This window comes from Pteronotus mesoamericanus, unplaced genomic scaffold (assembly GCF_021234165.1).
Source record: "Pteronotus mesoamericanus isolate MK-2021 breed Mesoamerican mustached bat unplaced genomic scaffold, CSHL_Meso_final contig_44, whole genome shotgun sequence".
Taxonomy (NCBI): Eukaryota; Metazoa; Chordata; class Mammalia; order Chiroptera; family Mormoopidae; genus Pteronotus; species Pteronotus mesoamericanus.
Window position 1 is genome coordinate 5,652,914 of NW_026555166.1, and position 15,488 is coordinate 5,668,401.

At 46.1% G+C, this 15,488-nt stretch overlaps 1 protein-coding gene and 1 pseudogene across 1 annotated transcript in view; both read right to left on the reverse strand.

Annotated features, from left to right (window-relative positions):
* Positions 1 to 12,528, reverse strand: part of CAPG (capping actin protein, gelsolin like) — a 35,766-nt gene extending 23,238 nt beyond the window's left edge. Inside the window, exon 1 of the mRNA XM_054577625.1 lies at positions 12,497 to 12,528. The gene's annotated coding sequence lies outside the window, so the exon portion shown is untranslated. The remainder of the gene's footprint in view (positions 1 to 12,496) is intronic.
* On the reverse strand, positions 8,775 to 9,237 carry LOC129073989 (60S ribosomal protein L26-like; annotated as a pseudogene).
* Positions 12,529 to 15,488: the final 2,960 nt, after the last annotated feature.

Genomic DNA, 15,488 nt, shown 5'->3' on the forward strand with positions numbered 1-15,488 from the left:
GGAGGTTGGGCCATTAATGGAAAATTTGAAATCTAATTCTGTCAGAATCCAGTGAGACTCAGGAAACCTCTAAGATGTTTTTGGTTGGTTGGTTGTTGGTTTTTAGAAGAGAGGATATTACTCCTCTGAGTCTTCAGGGTTAATCAGTAGCCCATCTTTAGATATTAAATGACCAAGGTATTTTGCTTGGGGTAAACAGAACTGTTACAGTAGGCAGCTGGTTAGATATTAACAAAAGAGAAGGAAGCCAGACCTCTAATTAAACTGGATTAACTAGGAAGGGGCAGCTTTACAGATACTCCGGGGAACAGATGCTAATCCCCTAGTAGGCACAAAAAACTGGTTTTCTAATCTCCCCAGGGAACAATCAGCCTGTTCCTTCAGATTAATGGTGGGAGTAAGGGGATAAAGAGTGAGGGGGAAACTGGAAATTCCTTTGCTGGGCACTTGCGCAGTAGAAACCAAGATTGCACAAAGGAAGTCCTTTTACTGTGAGGCATGACAGGAACAAAAATGGCAGCCATAAAGGGGAAGAAAAAAACCTGCAGAAAGATCAGCTAGGTTAAGGGCATGAAATCCTGGAAGATCCAGGAAAGGAATTGGATAGGGGGAGACACCAGCATAGCCCTGGGAAGATCCAAGAAAAATACTGGATAATTGGAAAGAAAACCTCCTCTCTCCCAAGCCCAAGGCAATATAATCAAAGCTTAATAAAGGTGCAAGTCTTGTGCTCTCTCTCTCTTCAGCAGCCATGTGGGCCAAAGTGTGACAGGTATGGAACGAGGTCCAGAACTCGAGGTACAGGCTGTAAAGCCCCAAAACCCCTACTAACAGGGCTGGGGAAAGGGGAAGCGGGCAGGGCAAGTGATAGTTATTTTGCATATCTAAAGAACTCGACCAGTGTTTTAGTAACGCTAATAGCTGTGCCTGCTAACAGCGGCAGCCTAGAAAGGCAGAGGCAACCAGAGTACTGGCAGAGGTAACGATTGTGGGAGAAGTTAGGAATGGGGTTATGGAGGCAGATCTATACCAGGATTTAAACCCAAGTGCAGAGCAGGCAGGCTGTCCTGGCCACGAGGTTTGAAAGGACACAGAAGGACCGCCGCCGGCCTACCAAGAGGAGGCACCATGACATTTTGGATTAAGAGCAGGAGCCTAGCCAAGCATGGATGACTGGGAGCAGCCGAATGGGAATCTGCCTAGATGAACTGCGGACTTCTATTTCTTTTCCTGAGACACGGCACCCCTGAGTGGCCAGGTTTGGTAAGGGGCAGCAGGACTGTGTGTGTATGGGTATTTAGTTTTAAGGGACTTAGGGACTTAAAAACAGAATCCACCATGATTCTGAAGCTATATAACTTTTGAATAAATAGTTCCTTTCCTTCTCATAAGACTCTATCATTGGGAGTCACAGTTTTTTTCGGTGGCGGGCGATAGAACCCAGAGTGGTCCTGTTGCCAAAGTGCGGCAATGACTGCAATGGATGGAAAGAGAGCCTAAGCTAGACTACTGGAGCCTCAGATGCCGGGCTAATGGCACTGGAAGCTCTGTGTTCTGGCCCCTCTCCTGGACGTGGTGGGCCGAAGTTCAGGCCTGCGGCTCCAGAGGCTCCACTTCTGCAGCAAGACAGAGCTGAGCCACCTGCTCATGGATGAGACATCACTTAAGCCCTTCCTTTATTATTACTCCAATAAATCTTGCCACTATACGTCAAATCCTACGTGTGTATCTCTGAAATGCATTTCCTGTGATAGCATGGAAGAATCCTACTTCTTCTAGCAACACTTTGAGACCCCATGTCCCTTTATGGCTAACTGTCATAATAGGAAAATTGTGTCCTCTTGGGAGTCTAATATGTCCTGGGGCATAAAGGTAAACACCTACATATTGGGTTAGGGTAGTGTCTCTGGAAAATTCAACATCTTTCGAGTCAGCCTTTAGCATCTGAGAGAAATAGATGGGACTCTCCAAATACCCTGGGTCATTACTGCCCAAGTGTACTCAAAGAGGGGTTTCCTGTCTTCCTTTTTTCTTTTACAGAAATGCTTAAGGAAGGCATTACATAAATTTATTACTGAAAAATATTGGCAGTCCGCTGGAATAGCTGGTAATAATAGGGTATGTGGATTTGGAACCACAGGATGTCTTTATTTATAGCTCTGAGATCCTGCACAAATCTTCATTCTTTCCCATTGGGTTTCTCTACTAGAAGGACAGAAGAATTACAGGGGCTTGTACAAGGAATTATAAGCCCCTTTTAAAGTAATCTTGTATAATGGGCTTAATTCCAGCTTTTGGAATTAATATTTTTAATATCAGTTTTTAAAGAATATTGGTGATTATTAGGCAGAGCCAAAGTATTGTCAATAGCTATTTTAATAGCAGAAGCTAACTTATAACTCAGTCTTGCCAATATCTGTACTGGAAAAGGCCCAAAGTCACCTTGGAACATCTGTAACAAACATTCAGCCAGTCTCAAGATTAGTTTCCTCTTGTAGAGATTCCTTTAAAATCATTATTTTTCCAGTTCCTCAGTATCTGATCTGTTTAGTTCTAAATACATTTCACCCTCTGGGAAAAGACTATGTGGGCATCAGGGGTGTCAAGAAAGTCTCGCCCTATCAGGTGAATTGGGTCAGATTTAACGAGTGAAAATATATATTGCCCAGTAGTAACATTCCCTAGTTGAAAGGGAACAGGTTCTGTTTTTAAAAACAGATATAGGTTGATTAGATTTCCCTACAATTTGTACAGAAGTTTACTCCCAGGGAGAGGACAGCTTAGTTGGGTAGGATTAAGAACAGATGAAGTAGCCCCAGTACCTTCAAGGGCCTTAGTAGTTTCCTCTTTTGTGGTAATTTCAACTTTGCCTGAAGTATTAGTAAGGAGAGGGGGAAATGCCCTCTCCTACTCCTTGGAGCAGTCCTGCACAGGACTGCTAACGTTTCTCTTCTTTTTCTAAATCCCATTTCAGTTTTCTGCCATTCTTAAGATAACCCACCGTTTTACAATAAAAGCAGATTCTTCTACAGGAGTTCCCAAGCAAAACTAATTTAGTACTTCTGTTGCTTTGCCCTCAGAAACCAGTAGGTGCATTAATTGGAATAAGCCACAATAACCAGGATCCTAAGTTCTAAGAGTTAAATCAAATTTCTTTGCAAACCCATCAGGTCCTGGAGAGGGCTGGGGAAGTCTTGAGGTAGATCCCTTAATTCTGTCCTAGTACAAGGAGAGTAGATTGTGGCTGATTCTCCTTGTTCTGAGATGGGTTTTTCTCTAAAGGTCGCTGCCAGAATTTGTGTTTTTTTAATCCTAGTCTATACTGGTCTGTTTTTCTATTTTGGGTGTCCTCTAGGTCAGTAGGGAGCTACAGTGGAAGAGGTGTAGGAAAGAGAGAAGAGGAATAAGTATGAACAATGAAGTAAAGGGCACAGTGGGGCTGCTGGAGAAGAAAGAAAAGTGGGGTGTTGGCATTGAGCAGCTTTGGGGGCCTTCTTTAGTTCAGAGACAGTCTCTAAAATTTCTTATTAACATCCTGTAGAAAAGAGAATTATCTGTGCTCCTCCTAGAAGCTTCTAATTTCCAAACAAGATAAGCTTCCTACTTACTCAGTTTAATTTTAGGGCTGGCTTTTTCAAATTGTGTGCACACAAAATTAATTTAGGTATCAAAAGAGCTCCATTTTGGCCTTCTTAAGTTAATATTACTTCTAGATACATCTTCCCATTTCTGTAAGCAGTTGCAAGTAAAGACTCCCTGTGAATTATACATCTACAGGAGTATTTACAGGGCTGGGGGCCAGGGGTTTATCAGCCTTGGTGGCACGATTTCCCGTGTTAATTTTGGTTTTCTTTTGAGATCTGCAGTCTGAAGAAATGTCAAGGAATATTGAGGGGTGGGTTGAACTGCGTTGCTTTATGGGTTGAACTCCAAGGGGCTGTCACCTCCCAAGTCACGTCCACCCTTCACGAGTCTTGTTCTCTCCCCAGCTGTCTAATACAACTGTGAGGACTTAGAGCACTATAGAACCAACTTTTTTATGTGCGTGTCTCTGGATGAATCAGTTATTTAATTACAGTTGTGTTGGAATTCCCTGCAGGGCCCTGCATACCTTGAGGGGTACTCTCTGACATCTCCACACAGGTCCTTTTTTTTTTTTTAAGATTTTATTTATTTATTTTTAGAGAGGTGGGAGGGAGAAAGAAAGAGAGGGAGAGAAACATCAATGTGTAGCTGCCTCGTATGCACCCTCTACTGGGGACCTGGCCCGCAACCCAGGCATGTGCCCGGACTGGGAGTCAAACCGGTGACCCTTTTCCTCGCACTGAGTCCACGGAGCCATGCCAGCCAGGGCTCTACATAGATTCTTTGTCACATATAAATACCAGATATTCAAGCTGAAGGGAGTAAATGCCCCTTATCTCTGGAGCTGAACAAGTTCAGACTCATTTATCCAGCAAAACAATTTGTTCAGACTCCCCATAATCAACTCCAATCGAAAAGCCAAAATTAAAAACCAGTCACCCATTTTTTCCCTCCTGTTTCTGAGTTATCTCAACCCTTATTCTTAGCCCAGGTTATCTCAATGTTTAACTTTTAGTGCTACCTCAAGGATTTTTTTACTTTATAAGAATGGCTCAAAGTCAGGGCCTCATACCTTAAACCAAGGAGGTCTGGAATTCTAGGAAAAACTCATCCAAGTTTACTCAATGCAAAGCAGGGAGCTGGTGGGGCACAGTGGGCCCCTGCTTGTACCTAGCACCAGGTCCAGGTCTGCAGGGTGGTCCTAGGTGGGTTTCTTTGGAATCCTGCTGACTATGCCAAGGAAATGTTGATGTGAAAAACATCCAAACCCATATAGATAGCCAGGAGACATAGGAAAAGATGCTCAACCTCTCTAATTATCAGAGAAATGCAAATTAAAGTCACAATGAGATATCACCTGACACCTGTCAGAATGGCTGTCAACAATCACTCAACAAACAAGTGTTGGCAAGGATGTGGAAAAAAGGGAACGCTTGTGCACTGTTGGTGGGAATGCAAATTGGTGCAGCCACTGTACAACACAGTGTAGAGTTGCCTCAAAAAAATAAAAATGTAACTGCCTTGTGATACAGTAATCCTGCTTCTGGGTATATATCCAAAGAACCCAAAACAATAACTTAAAGAAAAATGCACCCCTATGCTCACTGCAGCATTATTTACAGTAGCCAGGATGTGGAATCAACCCAAGTGCCCACCAACAGACCAGACAACTGGATTACAAAGTTGTGAGATTATATATATATATATGAATTTATGTATGTATTTCATATATATGTAAGATATATTACAACTTTGTAATATATATAATCAGTGTGTGTGTATCAACTATATGGGAAGAAAAGGAAATCTTAACATTTGCAACACCATGGATGAAACTACAGGGTATTACGCTAAGTGAAATAAGTCAGTCAGAGAAAGGTAAATACCGTATGATTTTACTTAAATGCAGAATCTAAAGAACAAAATAAAGGGAAAAACACACAGAAACAAATATATAGATGCAGAGAACAAACCGATGGTTGCCAAAGGAGAAGGCAGTTAAGGGGCTATTAGGGTGGTTGGTGACATGGGCTTTGCAAAGAGAACAAAAGGCAGAGAGCAAAGTTTATTCACTTCCCAAGAGTGGAAAGGGACTAGGCACAAAGAAATGCACAAGCAGTGAAGGGGCTTTGAGTTTTTATTGGATTATAAAAGGATGGGGGAGTTGTGGTGTGACTGCTGAGATGTTAGAGGCATTGTAACAGAGGCTGTTAGAGGCATGGCTGGTTTTGTATAAGCTGTAGTTTGTCCCAACGTTATCTTCTGCCTGTTGCTGTGGGAGCGATTAGTCACACTCTGTTCTTGCTTTCTAGTAACATCCAGTCCTGGGGACATAAGCTCAGAAGAATAAAATGACAGTCATGTTTAACAAGGTCATAGGCCTGCTCGGCAAATGGTATCCTGATAGCAAGTGGCACCAGCTTTGTCCTTTTAGGGACTGGGTGAAAAAGGTGAAGGGATTAAGAAGTACAAATTGGTAGTTAAAAAATGGTTATGGTGTGTATAAAGTACAGGGAATATAGTAAGGAATATTGTAATAACTATGTACAGTGCCAAGTGGGGACTGAAAATATCAGTGAGGGGTTGTTTTTGTAAAATATATGATTATCTAACCACTATGCTGTATACCTGAAAAGAACATAAAATAATATTGAATGTCAACAGTAATTGAAAAAAACTTTAAATATGTCCAAACCTGTAAAGAATTTTTATGAGTTACTTGAGCCAAATTGATGACAATTGCCAAAAAGTAAAACCTCAACAAACTCAGAAAATGACAGTTTATTTTACACATTAGAATAAAAGGAGGAGATGTAAGGGGGGTGGAGTTACATGAAATTTATTGGTAGATTAGAGAGGTGGGAGAAAGCAAAGCAGGGAAACCTCTCAGAATGGAAAAAGGGTAAAACAGAGACACATGCTTCTTTTACATTGGTGGTACAGGGTAGTTAACATTTACAGCGCATGGAGATGGTATTCGGGGAACAAGATAACAATGGTCTCCAGCTTTGGTGGTGGGTGTGCCCTGAGGGGTCTGGAGATTACTTTGACATTTCAGAAGAATTTTACCTTAGATGCAAGACCACAGGCTCACTCAGAGTAAAGAATGACCTGTGTCAAGGAAGCGGCAGACCTAAGATGTGATCACCTGTGACTCATTTTTTAAAATTTTTTACTTACGGATTTTTTTTTTTTTTACAGAGAGAAAGAGAGAAACATCGATTTGTTGTTCCCCCTGTTTATGCATTCATTAGTTGCTTTTTTTAAAGAAGAGTTTTAAAATTTATTTTTAGAGAGAGGGAAAGGGAAAGAGAGAGTGAGAGAAACACCCATGTGCAAGAGAAACACCCGCTGGTTGCCTTTTGCACGCCCCACCTGGGGATCTGGCCCCCAACCCAAGTATATGCCCTGACCAGGAATCGAACCAGCAACCTTTTGGCTCCCAGGTCAGCCATTAATCCACTGAGCCACACCTGCCTGGGCTGTAACTCACTTTTAATTAGGAATTTTCATATTCAGACCATCCTGTGTGGCTACTTTCGGTCTCTGAGTTTGCAAGTCCTGCCTGGTGGGCCTCCCCTGACCTTGGCAGGTTTAGTAGGTGGCCCCCTTTTTGTCCACATGGATAACTTGTCCAGGGTCACACTGTCAGTTCAGCAGTAAAACCAGGATTCTAACCCTGGCTGGTGCTAGACCCGCAACACCTCACCCTCTTCCTCTCCATTCAGAGGAAGTAGTCTAGACAGTGTCTGCATCAGGAGGCCAGACATTCTGGAAGTTAGTCAGACAGCAAATGACCTGCCTTCCACCTTGGCTTCTAAACAGCGAGAGCCATGAGCATCAGGCAAACCCCACAGAGACGTCAGGTGACAAAAGGCATCAGGGTCAGGGCATGGCTCTGGTTCCCTGACACAGTGGAAATAGGGCTTTTTCCTTTCTTGGGAACCATCTTCAAAATTCTGAAACCAACATGAGTTTCTCCAAGGGCCACTGATGGGGCCTGGGGTAAGGGAAACATTCAAAGCTTGGTTCTACCCCTCTCCATCCGGGTGACCGGTGACGCTGGGCGACCACACCCCGCTGAGGAATGCTTGGAGACGGTTCTCCCTCCCTTTGTCCTTCCTCCTCTGCCCATCTGCTTGCCTGCAGACTCAGCTTATAAACCCCTCCTCTGAAACATGTAATAATCCCTAACTCCCTCCTCGGTGTTCCCTGCATGCTCTGGGCATCAAGGTCACTGGACCATCTTGGGACTACGGCCTCCAGAACACTTTTCAGCCACACTCCACTAACAAAGGTGGAATTGTACCCATGGGCAACCTGGTCAACCCCTGGCCTGCTTCCAGACAGCTACTAAGTCCTTGCTAGGTATAGCTCTTCCAGAGCAGTTCCATTTTCTATATTTTTTAAGGTAAAATTTATGGTTAAATGCACAAATCATAAGTATAGAGTTGAATGAGTTTTGATATATGCAAACACGTCACCCAAGATATTCCTACCAAGATATAAAGCACTTCCTCCACCACCATCCACAGAAAGTGCCTCTTCCACCAGTTAACTCCTCTAGCACAGGGACCACGGCAGGTTATCCTTGTGATCCCAGGACCCAGCAGGGCGCCCAGCAGGTAATAGACACTCAAAACAATTTTTTTTTAATTTTTATTGATTTTTTTTTTTTTTTGACAGAGGAAGAGAGGGAGGAAGAAAGAGAGGCGGTAGAGAGTGAGAGAGAAGGGGAGAGGGAGAGGGGGAGAGAGACATCAATTTGTTGTTCTGCCCACATATGCATTCACTGGTTGATTCTTTTATGTGCCCTGACTGGGGATCGAACCCACAATCTTGGCGCATCAGGACAATGATCTAACTGACTGAGCAACCCAGCCAGGGCCAGAAAAAATTTTACTGATGTTTGAACAGATTAGAGAGTAAAATCCCTACATTCTAGTACTGCTCCAACCTCTGTCACCTTGGGAAAGTTGCCTAAGTAGGTTCCTTGTCCTTAAAATGAGGACGATACCCCAGTCCTCCTACCTTGGGGAAATGTGGGGGATCGCTGACAAAACCTATGGGAGGTAATTTGAAAAAGGGCCTGGACATGTGCAAAGGCTGTGGTGGTGGTGGTGGTGATTATTATCATTATTTCATTTAACAGGTTTTAAATGAAAGCTGTATATAAGATTACTTTATTCCTACAACTTCTCAATTGTTTTGTCCTTATATTTCCCCTTTTCCTTTTCTACTTGGAGAGATTTGGCTTTATGTTTAAGGATCTTTTTGCGGTCTTTATCCAGCTTTAGTCTAGTAATAACCACCTTGCTGGGGTGAATGCCCACATGAACATTTGGACCATTAGCTTGCTCCCCTTGCATTCATTCAGTGTAGAGGACATTTCTTCCTGTAAAGCTGGACTACTTTGCCAATGTGCTGCTCTTTGTAGTGTCCTCACACAACCTGAACTTCACCATTCTTTCAGATGGGCATGGATCAAACACTGTACTTCTGTCTCAGCTCTTTGGAAAAAGGAGAAGACTTAACCTTCTTGGGAATGTGGCAAGGTGCACTGAAATGCCTTTTACGGTTCTTGCCCCCATCAGAAATCAGAAAGGGATTGGACTTCACTTTGGCTGCTGGTGCTTCAGCAATGGCCGCAAACAGAATGAGTAACCATTATTTTTAATCAACTCCTATTTCTAGGACAAACATCTGGCTGAAAGAAACCAAAACAGGGAGGCATCAGACACTGTCTTCCGGGCTTGGCTGCTTGGGCTCTGGCCAAGGTCTGAGAGTGCCAAAGATGGCCAGGTTTTTTTCTTCTGTGTCCATGGACCCAGGCTATGAACTGATTTCCAGGGCTAAGAATTTCCTGAAATTGCAAAGGATTCCCCCTAAGGGAGTTCTCTACATGCCACACAACCATCTCTGAGCCTCAGTTTCCCAGGAAAATGCAAGCACTAGACAAGGAGAGTCTCTGGCTCTCCTGGCTCCAGCTTAGAAGTACAGTTTAGGCTGAGCTGTTGCACTTCCTCATCCTGTGGGACTGACAGGGATCTGTCACAATCCCTAAAAATTCCAACATCAAAATTCCCCAGAATATTCCTTTGACAGCATTGACTCACGATGCTTCTAGCCTTTAAATTTGATCTGCAATGAATCTTTCTAGATCATCGCAACCAGTTCTGAGGAAAGGCCAGGGCCCTGAATGGCCAATTTTTCTGCATAAATCTCAAGGCTCGAAAGTATTTTGTTGTTGTTCCTGTTTTTTAACCACTGCTGGATGCTCAGAGGCATCCTGGAGAGTGACACTCTGGAATTCCATAGTGACTTCTTGGAAAAGTGGGACTGTCCAGTACAGTAGGAATGAGCAGGCCAGGAGGAGCGCAGGGGGGAGCGTTGTGGTGGCCGGGAAGGATAGAGTGACTGGGGCAGCGGGGGGGGGGGGGGGCTGGTTCCCAGGGAGGACACAAGAGGGCAGGTTTACCCCTCAAGCCCAGGGTCACACCAGATCCTCACCACAGCTGTAAGGTCATGAGAGCTAAGTGCTGGCACGATATGCCAGGCACTCTCCTTTATATAATTTTTCACTTAACTCTCCCATTTACCCCCTAAAGTAGTTATTTTATTATCTTCGTTTTACAGATAAAGAAAGTGAGGTCAAAATAACTTGCTCTAGGACCCACTTAGTAAGTGGCAGAAAATAGGTTGAGCGCTAGGTGGTGGGGATCCCATGCCTCTCCTCCCAACCCGCCCTGCTCACAGCCTACTACAGTGGAGCTGGGCTGAGACCGTGCGTCTCCTCCCTGCCAGGCCGCTCTCTGTCTCCTCCTCTCCCCAGGCCCACCCTGCTCTCCGCACTGAATGCTAGTGCCATCTGGGTTTCTGCTCACCCTCTAGATAACCTTGTTTTTTTTTTTGTTTTTGTTTTTTAAGTTTTATTTCAAAATGTATTCACAAGAAGTTGCAAAAATAGTACGGAGTATTGATACATGCTATAACCTGGACAAACTTTTAAACATCACACTAAGTGAAAGAATCCAGTCACAAAAGACCACATATTATATAATTCAATGTATATAAAATGTCCAGAATAGGTAAACCTATAGAAAGATAAGTAGTTGCCTAGAACTGGAGGGAACGGGGAGGTTCTTAGGGGGTGACTGCTAATGGATACAGCTTTCTTTCCGAAGTGATGAAAATGTCCTAACATTACATTGTGGTCGTGGTTACACTGTGCATAAACTAGAAAATATTGTACCCTCAATAAGGCTGTCAACAAACAAAAAACAAAGGAGTTTTGTAACCTTTGAGTGGCAATGCCGTCCTTGACACATTTGTACCCCACTTAAAAAAAAGAGAGTTCCCATGTCTCTATTACCCAGCTTCTCCTAATGGGGACATCTTACATAATTATAGTAACTGTACCTTCCTATTTAAAGGGCGGCTCCTGAAGGTCCAGAACCCTTATTCCAGTGCTTCAGGTTCAGATCCTGGTAGTCACTCATGCCCTGGCCTTTACAGTTTACAAAATACCCGACCCCACACACAAACACCATTTGACCCTCAACGCAAACCTATGAGCCAGGACTGCCCCATTTCTTGGTTTTCTTGGTCACAAGATGCTTCCTCCCACCCTAAACTCCATCTGTAGGGTTGTCAAATTTAGCAAATAAAAATTTTTATCTGTCAACCCTGTTATCAGTTCTGATGTGCCAGCCAGTTGCGGGTGGTTCTACTCATTTTAAGAAAGTATTGGTCACAGGCTTTTAAGAACTGAAAGGGCTCTGGACCCTCTCCTAGCCCAGCCTTACCCATCGTGCTTGGTCTGGACCTCCCAGGCCAAAGCCTCACTTGGGCCTTTTTCTCTAGTCTTTCTATTCGTGCCTCAGTTTGCCCACCTAGAGGCGGATCCTGCATTATTCCCCTGCAGATACATGGCAGGGCGGCGGGCCAGCGGGAAGGGCCATGGGGAGTCCGGGCCATGGGGAGTCCGGCTGGAGCGGAGAGCCCCGCTGCAGGCCTTCTGTTTCGATTTAGGCACGCAGGAAAACGAGGGATAAGGGGGGCACCACTACGGGTTCGGCCCGGTTAAGACCTCTCCTCCTTCCAGGCAGGGACTAAAATCCCAGCAGGCGTGGGCTGCGACCCCCGCGCCAAGCCCAGGTTCCATGGACCACCACGGGAGCCGCCAGGAGCACACGAACGCCGCTGGGGACGTCGGGACTCACTCGCAGACACACGCACGCTCCCGCCCTGCCGCCCTGGCCCCGCCCCTCCCCCTGGAACTACAATTCCCAGCAGGCCTGGGCTGCGGGGCAAGGCCTCAAGGAGGGGCACGTTCACGACCGGAAGACAGCGTTCTGCGCGGTGGGGACTCTGTCGCCGAGCGGGGGCTCCCCTGAAATGGAGAAGGGGGTGTCCTCTCCGCGCAAGCCCGTCTCCCTGGCTCTGCACACAGTGCTCCGTCGTGGGGTTGCCGGCCCGAGCCCTCCGTCGCGAACCTGAGCCCCGCCCCGCCTTCGTCTCTCGGCTGGGGCTGCGGGGGAAAGTGATGGTGGGTGGGGGCTTTGGTCTGTCGACTCGGGGGGACGCCAAGGGCGCTTCCCTGACCTCTCCTCCATCCCCTGGAGCGAACTCCCTTTCCTGGAAGGAGGAGCGTCCCCGACCCTGAGGAGGGACTAAGCCTATTAGGCCCCCTGGGTGGCCTGCAGGGCTCCTGCAGAAACCCAGGGAAGGCTTGGGTCTTAGGCGGCTTGGTATGTAGGTCTGGGTGTTCGGGCCCACGCTTCAGCCTTACCTGGCAACTTTAAGCTCTCTCAAAGTGCTGGGCTCACACCTCAGGCTCAGGCGCCAGAACCCTCGTCCTAACTTCCTAAGTTACCCAAGGATCCTCTGTGGCGCTGCAGAAAGGACTTACCGAAACCCTTTAGTGCAAGTCAGGAACTCGGGGGTCCAGCCTGTTCGGTGGGATGAGCTGTGCTGACGCCCGGCTTCATTCACCCGCCGGGCCCAGGGCAGTCTCTCCAGAGGCCTCTTCTCAGCTGATTTCTGGCTCCCAAGTGGGGATTCAGGTTACACCTGTATCGGGAGCAGTGACACCACAGTGACCAGCAACACATTGGACTTTGTGTCTTCAACCTCATTTTCAGCTTTTACACTTTCTGATCTGGTCATACACTGCTATGTCCCTCACCATCAAGGTTGATAGGAACGGGCCCAGTTTATAGCAAGGACCTTCTAATGTCAGTGAGATTTTATTCTTCTGTAGGTAGTTCGAGACCAGCTACTTCCTAGAAATACTGCATTTAATAAGTTAGCAACAGTTCCAGAGAGGATATACGGATTGCTCAGATTCCCTTGCTAGCAGAAGTTGGGGTTATAATAACTGGTCAGGTGGTCTCTAAGCTTGCTCATTTTTGTCTGGGAAGTTCTCAAAAGTTTGGTTTTCCCAGCATTTCTGTTAAGACAACCAGGCTTTTGTTCAGTAGCCTCTCTGCCACTAGACACAAAAGATAGATACCATAGAAACTTGGAGACTTGCATTGCCCCAGTTCCTGGGCTCGTTAATAAGAGCCCATTCTCTCCTTCCACAGAGAGCTTCTGCATTCCAGGGCATCGCACCCGACCCTTGAATCAGTAAGAGCCTGTGTTACTTGCGCACGATGTGCCAGAAGCCATTTAATGCCCATCCCTGCTTCCTGAATATACAGCCAGCAGGATGCACTTAAAGTCACAGGGCAGTGTTATTAGGTCATTATAGGGAATGCGGCCAAGGGTACAGTGTCCTAAAAGTTGGGTTCTTTCCCCTTCAGGACTTTGCAAGCCACTCAGGAACATACATTTTATGTACATGGAAGTGCCTGTACCTGCACTGGTTACACTTCCTGGCACAACTGCAGGATTCCCATTTTAGCAGAGATATCTTTAGCACATAAATGTTTTTAATAAATGTTTATTAAAACTGGCATTTAAAGGGGGGAGGTGGAGGATGGTAGAGGGGGAATGAATGGTGATGGAAAGAGACTTGAATTGGGGTGGTGAACACAGTACAGTGCACAGAGGATGTGCTGTCCAGAATTGTGCACCTGGAACTTGTGTAATTTTGTTAACCAGTGTCACCCCAGTAAATTCAATAAAAAGGAAAAAGCCTGGCATTTGAAAATCATAAAATTTACCGTTTTAATAACACCTTCCACATATAGTGGAATTATGGTTGAATTTTTGCCTTAATATTGTTTGTGCATGTTTTTTAAATCTTGCATTTGTATAGGACTTAGCAGATTTCTGCCAGGTGTGAAGCAAGGTCTTTGTATCAATAACAGGTGATATATTTAAGCCTGTCTGGTGGTCCTGCAGGCCACGCCCCTTCCTGTCAGCCAGTCCTGGAGGTGAGGGACAGGCCGCCATGCTTCCCGTCACCACCAGGGATCGCCCTTTCCCGTAGAACCACTGCTCAGGTCTTGGACTGGGGTGAAGGACTGAGGGCTTTGGTCCTGTGTACGTAATGAGATGGCCTTGGCCGCAGGCCGAGCATTCATCTCCGCTTTAGTCTCAGGTTTCCGTTGGTAAAGGTGGGGAAGGTGATCGCCAGGCCCTCCACACCCGTCAAGGAAGGATGTGGGAATGGAGACACATCCGGGAACGTCAGTGTCTTGTCTTTCCTCAGGCGGAGGGAGAAGGCTAGGCTGGTTTTCTGGTCTTTCTTGGCTCACCAGTCTTAAGAGGATGGAACAAGGGTGCAGCAGGAATAGGAGAGGCCAGGCGACCGGCCTCTACAAGAAGGAAGCCTAAGCAGAGCCATATTACAACCGACCAGGGAGTTGGGAGTAGGGGAACTGGGGAGGGGGTGGAATGCCGAGGAGGAGTATGTGCGCCTCCCTCCACACTCAGGAAGGTAAGTAGAGGAAAGGACCCAGTATGGTGCCGGCCAGATGCGTCAAAGGTACCAGGAGAGGAGTCCTTGGTAATGTGTCTGCAGTGAGAGAAGCGGGTATTTGCAGGTAACAGGGAAAGGGGCTCTGGACACTGCTCGCTCTAGGTCTGGTGGCTGGTGTCCAATGGACAAGAAAGGAGAAAGCTATGGGCCTTTTAGAAGACAGAAACCAAGGATGTTTGTGGGGAGGAGGGCTTTCAGTAAGATTTGAATCCGCAGCTGCAATAGATATATTGTGAGAGCCAAGCTGTGGGCTGGGCTCTTGGAATCTGGCAGTGAACCACAGACAGAGTTGCTACCCATTTAGAAAGCTTACAGTTGAGCATGAGTCTATAGTTCAGTCCTGAAATAAATCTGTAGGTTTAATTGTGGTGGGAGCCCCAAGAGTGTGGGGGCCAGACTGCTCTGGTCTGGGACCCCAAGCTTAAGCTATGGAATGAAGGAAGGGGCCAGAGTGTTCCAGCAGAAGAACGGAAGGTGCATAGCCCCCAGATAAGAAGGAGCCTGGACCTCGCAGGGTTGCTCAGTCGGTTGGAGCTTCATCCTGTTTATCAGAAAGGTTGCAGTTTTGATCCCTGGTCAGGGAGCGTAGGGGAAGCAACCAATCAATGTCTCTTACATCAATGCTTCTCTCCCTCTCCCTTCCTCTCTGAGATCAATTTTTTTTTTAAAGAAGGAGCCTGTTTAGGGCTTGAAAGAACCATGTAACGCTATGTTTTTACACCTTACCCGTGCTTCCCAAATACTGGGGCACCTCCTGGGCTCCTTCCTGGATAGAATCTGGGCAGGGGGCTAACAGATCAAGATTAAGAGCAATTGAGGGAGCTATGGCGATCTGTAAAATAAGGAGCTGAGGTGGAGGGGAGAGGGCTTGGGTCTGGGGGAAGGAGAGTGTGCTCATGCCACCTATGAAGAGGACACGGCCAGGTGCAGACATAAGGAGAGTGGATTTGGGAGGGATGGTAAATGGTTTTTG